We start from the raw sequence: 11,220 nt of genomic DNA, 5'->3' as shown, positions 1-11,220 counted from the left end.
GGAGACATGTTTGATACCCAGCCCCAGCTCATCGGCAATATTCCCTATAATAAAGGTACCAGGCTCTAATTCGCGGGAACCGAATAGCATCTACAGTACCGAATAGCATCCCATCCAGCGATTGCAGAACAAAAGCAGAATAGGTTAGAAAGAAAGGAAAGAAGGGCTATTTCCGAACCCGATATCTGCTTTCATTTATCCCCTTCATAGTGTCAACCTCTCCACAAATAAAGCCTTGTTCAGTATCTTCTGCCGAAGAACAAGACTATTTCAGATTTCAGTGGAATGCTTTTGTATAACTCAATTGCGAACATCGAGTCTTTTCCTTGTTTTTCCCTTTGTCATCCGTTCCCACAGGAAAAATCCCTTCCGTGTTTGCCTTTACTAGAAGAGTGGTCTGCGTAGGGAAAGCTGTATGATAGTGATGGACAGCAGCGACAGCTTGAGTCGAAATGGATTATTACAGCGAATTCTATCAAAAAGGCAATAGTTTTTAAAAATGATCAGTTAGCATTTGATTTTAATTTCATCCATCTACTAGCAATATTCAAAAAGCAAAGAATCACAGAGTCAAACGCCAGAGGGGGCAACCAGGTCTTCTAGTGTGACCTCCTGTGTATCACAGGCCACCAGCACCACCCAGCACCCACACACTAAACACAACAGCCAAAATTAGACCAAAGTATTACAGCCCACTTAAAACTAAACAATTATTTGCTACAGGGAGAGACTAGGAGGGACTGAGGGGTACTGATGTTCAAGGTCACACTGCAATGATAGATACCCCTAGAGTGGTAGATCTGACTATCTGCGATACATGGAGAGAGATTATATAGCTGTAAATACTGTAGATTTATATATAGAACACATGTGTGACCTTACCTGATTAAAATATGATCATGTAGAACATTGTTGCAACCACAGTTATATATTTGCAACACAGCTTGTGTAAAATGTGGCATGTAAGATGTCTATGAAAAGGTTATGAGTCACAGATTGTGATTATGCTATCTGTAATCATGTATTACTTTTGTATTTGAAATGATGAACATTGGCTCTATACCTGGATTTCAAATGTTTGCTCCTGCGGTAATGCTCATGAAGTAGTTAGTCAGCGCATCTTGGAGGGACTATTCAAATTGAGTGGCCCGTCAAAAGGACACTTAACTCACAACGGACCATAGTAGACACCCCTGTACATTGAGTGGACTGTCCTGCAAATGTGCTATCTGGAAAATACGTAAAAGTGGCCTCCTGCAATGACTGAGCGAAACTGGGCATGAACATGTGACTTGCCCATGTGACTCCAAACACTATCTGGTCACCTGTGATTCTCTACTAGCTGGGCTGAGGTTTTTGTTTGAAGCAATGGGTTTCCCTCCACATGGCAGAGGATATAAATGGCCCTGGAAACCCCTCCATTTTGCCTCTATCCTGTTCCAGCCTCTATCCTGCCCAAGCCTCCGGACTATACTAATGGGCGCATTCTAACCCATGGACTGAGGACCTTTCAATGATTTGGAAGCAGCCAGAGACTTGACTTAAGACAGCAGTTTATTCCATCACAGCTACAAGCCTAAAAGAAGAACTTTACAATTACTATATGTATTGTAGTGGCTCAATCGGGGACACTCCCACTCTGGGTCCTCAGGAGGCCACTCTGCCTCACTACGTTAATGATACTTCAGCCACCGTGGGGAACGAAGCAGTCTCCACTTGTAGCTGGGGGCCCAGGCCTGTGCTCAGGCTGGCAGGGGAACAAACAGTCAATTAGCCCAGGCCCTGGATCAAGGCGGGACACCAAAGAGTCTGAGGCTCAGGCTTCTGGCCTGGGGAAGGGGTGACTGCCACCCCTTGTGATGTAACTTACATCAGAAATGCGCACTGGGAGGGTTCCCCTGCTATATAGGGCATAGGGGAGGGGAGCCGCAATCACAGGCAACTAGAGTGATGTTGTAGGTGGCCGCCCCTCTGCCCAAGACGCCGCTGGTCACCAAGGAGAATGTGTTTTCCGCAGGGACAGCAGCTGAAACGGTACGTTCTGCAGAATGTGGCCGCTGATCTTCCCGTTGTCTTCGGAGCCCTGGTCTATGACGCTGAGCAGACCGACCATCGTCCCAGCTGCAGTGTCTTCCCCGATAGGATTAGAAAGGGAATTTACCGTCACTGCTGGGACATTGTCATTGCCATTCACAACATTTACAAGAACTGTGCAACGCTAACTGACTTCCCTCCCGCGCCTGCACTCCCACATTATATTCTCCACAATTCACTTCACCTTCCACCCCTAGCTCCCCGTTATCAGGAGCGATAGAAAACATTTTCGGAACATTGATTGTCGTGTTGCTGCCGACAATTTCCTCTATCCTTCCATTTCCTCCTTCATTTAAATCGGTGCCATTCAGTCAATAACCAGGATGCCTTTGTCCACATTCTCCACTAGGCAGATAGTGTAGATGTTTCCATCAAATGCAGGGGCGTTATTGTTAGACTCCAGCACAGTGATACTCATATGGAGGGTGCCAGATCTTTGGGGAGCCCCATCGTGTTTGGCTGCTGTTATTCGATTCTGAGTCGATCCTTTTTCTCTGTCCAATGACTCTTCCAGTATTAAAATTGGCACTTTATTATGTCCGCCACGATTCTCTACTTTCAAAGCAAAGTGTGCATTTGCCCAAATCTCATATGTGACCAAAGAGGATCTTGAGCCCTACTATAGGAAGTACACTGCCCACTAAAACAGATTCAGCCACGTGGGGAAATCATCCAGGATTTCTAGTTCCACATACTACATTGCAAGATTTTCAACCACAATCTTAAATTTCAGTGCACAACTTACTGTCTGCCCACGCAGCTCTGCTCTGTCCATTTTCACAGTGACGATCAGGGCTCCATTCTGCATTTTCAGCTCCACAAATTCTCTTTTCCTGACACAGTCCGCAGCCTGCGAGCTGGCAGGTTTCTGATATTATCCAGTTCTAGATCCTCGGCCATATTCCCCATAAAAGCACCAGGCTAGCGCTTCAGACACTCAGTAACGAGCCTCTTCAGAGACAGACACGCAGAACCAGCATGCAGTAAATAGGTCTTTTAAGTACCAGCCCTGAGTCCGACATCTTAGTTTGCTTCTGTTCTTCATAGTAACCGCTTCATAAAGGCTTGGCAAGAAGATCATTTCTTGTCTCCGCCTCGCTATGGTTCACTATGTTGTGCAACAAAATAAAGAAATAATTGAAATATACAGATACATTCCTTTGACAATACCTTTCTTTTCCCTTTGCCTGTTTACTCGTGTGGTGACCGTTGTCTTTCGTGACTTGCTTTGCTGACTGCACTGTGAAAGGGATAAATCATCCGCGATCCTTGTCCGTAACTGTAGACAACAGCGACATCTTGAGTCTAAACCAAAAATTGCTCTAAATGAATCGCAACATCAAAACCTCTCTCTCACGGAAATGCTTCATAAAATGTGAAGAGGAAAGAGAGATGTGGGAATGTCATAAAAGCTACAAACACATATTTTCTACTGATTCTTTTGCACGTGTAGGCTGTGAAAGTATCGGGTTCTGTAATTTAGAAACCAACGACAAATATAGGTCTTGACCCAGTTATAATATGTCCTCTTACTCCAGAGTCCATTTTCTTTTAATACATACCCTTAGGCTCCGTATCGATTGCTAATGACGCATCTCATATACTTTGGCAAATAGGCCGATGAATGAAATATTTAAAGCTAGACATAAATAATTAGGATGTAATTGTTAGTCGTCAGTATTGGGAGTTTGTCTCCTTACACATTAGTCATCATCGTATGCGGATGAATTAGAAAAATAGTATAACAGCAGGATCATAAGTTTATTAAATGTTTGCCTCCACTCAAAGTACCTAGTTATCTACAAAAGGTTAAACTTCATTCCATCTTTGTTAAGAAACTAACATATCTTACAAACGAAAAGAAGAAAGCAAAGCTTTTTACTCAAAACAGCTGACTGAACAAAACATCTCCTTCCTAATCGGAAGCTTCCTGAATTTGGGCTGTCATGCACAGATCACAGTCAAGGAGAGAAAGTTAAAAAACCTGAGACAAGGACAACCCTGCTGTCTCTGGGAAGCAGAGTTCCAGCCTCTGATAGTGGATATGCCACAGCGCATCTCAGCTGCCCTTACAGAGCTTAAGAAAGGCGCTGCTCTTAAATAACTGGGTTCCCTTGCAGGCTACGGCTGGCATTAAAATGTATTTTGAATTGCACCCAGAAGTGGTAGCCAGTGGAAAGAATGGAGTTCATGTGCAAATACCATCCCACCTCACTCAAAAGCTGAGCAGTTGAACGCTACATAAAAAAAAAATCCAGAGCCTCAGGAAGGGAAGCTCAAGGAGCATGAATGACAATAATCCATGTGATAAACCCATGGGTAAGTGGGGTGAGGTCCATATCTGAGAGTGAAAAATCACCATCTTCTGGTCAACCAGACATGAGAGAAAAGCACTATGGTCCACCAGACTCCTTGGGTTTTGTCATACCTGGAACCATCTCCCCCCGGTATCCTTACATACACTGAGTGCCAACATGGAACTATGCTGTCTGCCACAACTGAAAGTCAATGGGAAGGTAAAGATACCGCGTAGCACCAGCGAAAGCATCAGTCAGCAGAAAGTTGTTCGTAAAAGTTGTTCGTTCCAAATATATAACCGTTTCTTTTTCCCCCTATAATAGTCATCAGATAGTCAGACTAAGATGAACCACATACCCGAGAGAAAATGGACCCAGAGGAAAAGCAGGAAGCATAAATGAAAACAACTCTGCACAAATCCAACATTCAGACTATGATACGATCCTCCAAGAACATATGAAGAGAAGTAACGAGCCTGCAATGACTCACCCTAGGGAAAAGTTGCTTTACCATCTCGCTAGGTCCATCCCCTCTAAGGTTTTTGCATGAGAATTTCCACCCGTTAGAAATCCTGATGGGATTCAAGGGTTTCACCAAAATCAGGTCACTCTTGGACAGCAGCCGAGATAAGCCGCCTGACACTTAGAAGTGCCACAGAAGGAGCCATTCTCATCCCTTTTCCCGGAGCCCTCGCAGGAGCAAAGGGATCCCGGGCTAGTCCCCTGTACTCCGGCAGTGGCTGGAAATCAGGACTATACGTTTGAATAAGAAAATAAAGGAAATGCACCCCAGGGTGACTATCAGTCACAGTGTCATATAAGACAAACCCTCGGTGAGCTGCTCGATCAGTTCAGGGTGACGGTTATGGCTGTAGAAAGAAAGCACTGGGTCGCCCTGATCTTTCACCACAGTCACCGGCCTTGCTCCCCAGCCGCAGCGTTCTGAGTCCCCATGTGCAGCCCCACCCGGAACAGGCTGCGGTCAGCGGCCCGCTGGAAGGAGAGCCACGTGTGACAGCCCAGATCGCCGTCAGAAACCCGCAGCCTGTGAGCCAAGTGCCCGCAGCTCGCAGCGCGGGGCACTTTCCCGCAACACCCGCGGCTCCCCAGCTGGCAGCAGGCAACAAACGTTGTTATCCTCGTGGAGAATGAAGATGTGCACAGAGGCTGTGCCGCTCAGGGAGGGGACCCCAGGGTGCGCCGCCGGGACATGGACACTGAAGTTCTTCGTTCGCCCGCAGCCCCAGGTGCCCAGCGCCTAAATATCCCCGCCCCGGGAGCTGATGGAAACCAGCGGTCCCCCAGCGCCTCGCCGCTCAAGATGGCGTAGGACAATCGGCCATTTTCAGCCATCAGGGTCCACACGCCGGCCACCGCGAAAATGGAGGCGGCCAGACTCAGAGTGATTCGCTCGCACACAGACAGTGTAAGAGGCCGATTCGAAGCAGGGGGCCTTGTCATTTACATAGGAAATTCTCACTCGGAGGGATTCCCTGAGAGGCAGAGGAGGGGAGCGGCAATCCCGGGCGACTATAGTGACCTTGTAGGCGGCGGCCACAGCTCTGCCCAAGACGCCGCTGGTCACCAAGGAGAATGTGGTTTCTGCAGGGACAGCAGCTGAAACGGTACGTTCTGCAGAATGTGGCCGCTGATCTTCCCGTTGTCTTCGGAGCCCCGGTCTATGACACTGAGCAGAGCGACCATCGTCCCAGCTGCAGTGTCTTCCCCGATAGGATTAGAAAGGGAATTTACCGTCACTGCTGGGACATTGCCATTGCCATTCACAACCTTTACAAGAACTGCAATGGGATGCCAATAGTAACTGACTTTCCTCCCGCGCCTGCACTTCCATATCATATTCTCCACCTTCTCTCAAAATCCACCCCCCCCAACCCCCTTCCAGTATCTGCCCGGTATCACGCTCAGTAGAAAATAGTCTCTGCACTTCAGGTGCAGAGTTAGTGCCCAAAGTGTACTCTTTTCTTCCATTCCAATACATCAGTAGCATTCAGCTGAATAGTCAATACGTCTTTGACCACATCCTCCGCTAGTCTGGCAGCGTAGCTCTTTTAACCAAGCACGGGACCGGCAGCGTTGGAATCCAGCACACCGATGCAGACGTATCTTTGGGAAATCCCGTTGTCTTTCGCTTTTACAGTGATATTTTGGATCGGCTCTTGTTCTCCCTGCAGTGACTTTTGTAACACTAACATTGGGATTCTATTCCATTCACGACACGTATGTACTTTTAAAGCAAATGCTCACTTCTCGTAAGTTTGTAAGGGGCCAAAGAAGTATTCCCAACATCCGGATCGTGAGAGCCGACTGGTGGGAACACCGTGCCAGGCATTGCTGATTCAGCTCCTGGGAGCGATACTTCTCCACTCTGGAGAAATCTGCTCGAGCTGTCATTTGGAACCAGGACTGCCAGTCGACAATAGTGTAGGAGAGAGGATTTTCAATGACAAGCTCAAATTTCATCTGACAGCTTCCTGTTCGCCCACATAGCTCTCCTCTGTCCATCGTCTCACTGACAAGAAGGGCCCCGTTCTGCAAATTCACTTCTCCAAGCTTTCGTTCAGTTCCCTGCACAAAACACAGTCCGCCGCGGCGAGGAGACATGTTTGATACCCAGCCCCAGCTCATCGGCAATATTCCCTATAATAAAGGTACCAGGCTCTAATTCGCGGGAACCGAATAGCATCTACAGTACCGAATAGCATCCCATCCAGCGATTGCAGAACAAAAGCAGAATAGGTTAGAAAGAAAGGAAAGAAGGGCTATTTCCGAACCCGATATCTGCTTTCATTTATCCCCTTCATAGTGTCAACCTCTCCACAAATAAAGCCTTGTTCAGTATCTTCTGCCGAAGAACAAGACTATTTCAGATTTCAGTGGAATGCTTTTGTATAACTCAATTGCGAACATCGAGTCTTTTCCTTGTTTTTCCCTTTGTCATCCGTTCCCACAGGAAAAATCCCTTCCGTGTTTGCCTTTACTAGAAGAGTGGTCTGCGTAGGGAAAGCTGTATGATAGTGATGGACAGCAGCGACAGCTTGAGTCGAAATGGATTATTACAGCGAATTCTATCAAAAAGGCAATAGTTTTTAAAAATGATCAGTTAGCATTTGATTTTAATTTCATCCATCTACTAGCAATATTCAAAAAGCAAAGAATCACAGAGTCAAACGCCAGAGGGGGCAACCAGGTCTTCTAGTGTGACCTCCTGTGTATCACAGGCCACCAGCACCACCCAGCACCCACACACTAAACACAACAGCCAAAATTAGACCAAAGTATTACAGCCCACTTAAAACTAAACAATTATTTGCTACAGGGAGAGACTAGGAGGGACTGAGGGGTACTGATGTTCAAGGTCACACTGCAATGATAGATACCCCTAGAGTGGTAGATCTGACTATCTGCGATACATGGAGAGAGATTATATAGCTGTAAATACTGTAGATTTATATATAGAACACATGTGTGACCTTACCTGATTAAAATATGATCATGTAGAACATTGTTGCAACCACAGTTATATATTTGCAACACAGCTTGTGTAAAATGTGGCATGTAAGATGTCTATGAAAAGGTTATGAGTCACAGATTGTGATTATGCTATCTGTAATCATGTATTACTTTTGTATTTGAAATGATGAACATTGGCTCTATACCTGGATTTCAAATGTTTGCTCCTGCGGTAATGCTCATGAAGTAGTTAGTCAGCGCATCTTGGAGGGACTATTCAAATTGAGTGGCCCGTCAAAAGGACACTTAACTCACAACGGACCATAGTAGACACCCCTGTACATTGAGTGGACTGTCCTGCAAATGTGCTATCTGGAAAATACGTAAAAGTGGCCTCCTGCAATGACTGAGCGAAACTGGGCATGAACATGTGACTTGCCCATGTGACTCCAAACACTATCTGGTCACCTGTGATTCTCTACTAGCTGGGCTGAGGTTTTTGTTTGAAGCAATGGGTTTCCCTCCACATGGCAGAGGATATAAATGGCCCTGGAAACCCCTCCATTTTGCCTCTATCCTGTTCCAGCCTCTATCCTGCCCAAGCCTCCGGACTATACTAATGGGCGCATTCTAACCCATGGACTGAGGACCTTTCAATGATTTGGAAGCAGCCAGAGACTTGACTTAAGACAGCAGTTTATTCCATCACAGCTACAAGCCTAAAAGAAGAACTTTACAATTACTATATGTATTGTAGTGGCTCAATCGGGGACACTCCCACTCTGGGTCCTCAGGAGGCCACTCTGCCTCACTACGTTAATGATACTTCAGCCACCGTGGGGAACGAAGCAGTCTCCACTTGTAGCTGGGGGCCCAGGCCTGTGCTCAGGCTGGCAGGGGAACAAACAGTCAATTAGCCCAGGCCCTGGATCAAGGCGGGACACCAAAGAGTCTGAGGCTCAGGCTTCTGGCCTGGGGAAGGGGTGACTGCCACCCCTTGTGATGTAACTTACATCAGAAATGCGCACTGGGAGGGTTCCCCTGCTATATAGGGCATAGGGGAGGGGAGCCGCAATCACAGGCAACTAGAGTGATGTTGTAGGTGGCCGCCCCTCTGCCCAAGACGCCGCTGGTCACCAAGGAGAATGTGTTTTCCGCAGGGACAGCAGCTGAAACGGTACGTTCTGCAGAATGTGGCCGCTGATCTTCCCGTTGTCTTCGGAGCCCTGGTCTATGACGCTGAGCAGACCGACCATCGTCCCAGCTGCAGTGTCTTCCCCGATAGGATTAGAAAGGGAATTTACCGTCACTGCTGGGACATTGCCATTGCCATTCACAACCTTTACAAGAACTGCAATGGGATGCCAATAGTAACTGACTTTCCTCCCGCGCCTGCACTTCCATATCATATTCTCCACCTTCTCTCAAAATCCACCCCCCCCCAACCCCCTTCCAGTATCTGCCCGGTATCACGCTCAGTAGAAAATAGTCTCTGCACTTCAGGTGCAGAGTTAGTGCCCAAAGTGTACTCTTTTCTTCCATTCCAATACATCAGTAGCATTCAGCTGAATAGTCAATACGTCTTTGACCACATCCTCCGCTAGTCTGGCAGCGTAGCTCTTTTAACCAAGCACGGGACCGGCAGCGTTGGAATCCAGCACACCGATGCAGACGTATCTTTGGGAAATCCCGTTGTCTTTCGCTTTTACAGTGATATTTTGGATCGGCTCTTGTTCTCCCTGCAGTGACTTTTGTAACACTAACATTGGGATTCTATTCCATTCACGACACGTATGTACTTTTAAAGCAAATGCTCACTTCTCGTAAGTTTGTAAGGGGCCAAAGAAGTATTCCCAACATCCGGATCGTGAGAGCCGACTGGTGGGAACACCGTGCCAGGCATTGCTGATTCAGCTCCTGGGAGCGATACTTCTCCACTCTGGAGAAATCTGCTCGAGCTGTCATTTGGAACCAGGACTGCCAGTCGACAATAGTGTAGGAGAGAGGATTTTCAATGACAAGCTCAAATTTCATCTGACAGCTTCCTGTTCGCCCACATAGCTCTCCTCTGTCCATCGTCTCACTGACAAGAAGGGCCCCGTTCTGCAAATTCACTTCTCCAAGCTTTCGTTCAGTTCCCTGCACAAAACACAGTCCGCCGCGGCGAGGAGACATGTTTGATACCCAGCCCCAGCTCATCGGCAATATTCCCTATAATAAAGGTACCAGGCTCTAATTCGCGGGAACCGAATAGCATCTACAGTACCGAATAGCATCCCATCCAGCGATTGCAGAACAAAAGCAGAATAGGTTAGAAAGAAAGGAAAGAAGGGCTATTTCCGAACCCGATATCTGCTTTCATTTATCCCCTTCATAGTGTCAACCTCTCCACAAATAAAGCCTTGTTCAGTATCTTCTGCCGAAGAACAAGACTATTTCAGATTTCAGTGGAATGCTTTTGTATAACTCAATTGCGAACATCGAGTCTTTTCCTTGTTTTTCCCTTTGTCATCCGTTCCCACAGGAAAAATCCCTTCCGTGTTTGCCTTTACTAGAAGAGTGGTCTGCGTAGGGAAAGCTGTATGATAGTGATGGACAGCAGCGACAGCTTGAGTCGAAATGGATTATTACAGCGAATTCTATCAAAAAGGCAATAGTTTTTAAAAATGATCAGTTAGCATTTGATTTTAATTTCATCCATCTACTAGCAATATTCAAAAAGCAAAGAATCACAGAGTCAAACGCCAGAGGGGGCAACCAGGTCTTCTAGTGTGACCTCCTGTGTATCACAGGCCACCAGCACCACCCAGCACCCACACACTAAACACAACAGCCAAAATTAGACCAAAGTATTACAGCCCACTTAAAACTAAACAATTATTTGCTACAGGGAGAGACTAGGAGGGACTGAGGGGTACTGATGTTCAAGGTCACACTGCAATGATAGATACCCCTAGAGTGGTAGATCTGACTATCTGCGATACATGGAGAGAGATTATATAGCTGTAAATACTGTAGATTTATATATAGAACACATGTGTGACCTTACCTGATTAAAATATGATCATGTAGAACATTGTTGCAACCACAGTTATATATTTGCAACACAGCTTGTGTAAAATGTGGCATGTAAGATGTCTATGAAAAGGTTATGAGTCACAGATTGTGATTATGCTATCTGTAATCATGTATTACTTTTGTATTTGAAATGATGAACATTGGCTCTATACCTGGATTTCAAATGTTTGCTCCTGCGGTAATGCTCATGAAGTAGTTAGTCAGCGCATCTTGGAGGGACTATTCAAATTGAGTGGCCCGTCAAAAGGACACTTAACTCACAACGGACCATAGTAGACAC

The sequence above is a fragment of the Lepidochelys kempii genome, chromosome 8 (assembly GCF_965140265.1).
Source record: "Lepidochelys kempii isolate rLepKem1 chromosome 8, rLepKem1.hap2, whole genome shotgun sequence".
Taxonomy (NCBI): domain Eukaryota; kingdom Metazoa; phylum Chordata; order Testudines; family Cheloniidae; genus Lepidochelys; species Lepidochelys kempii.
Note: the sequence above shows the minus strand (reverse complement) of the source record.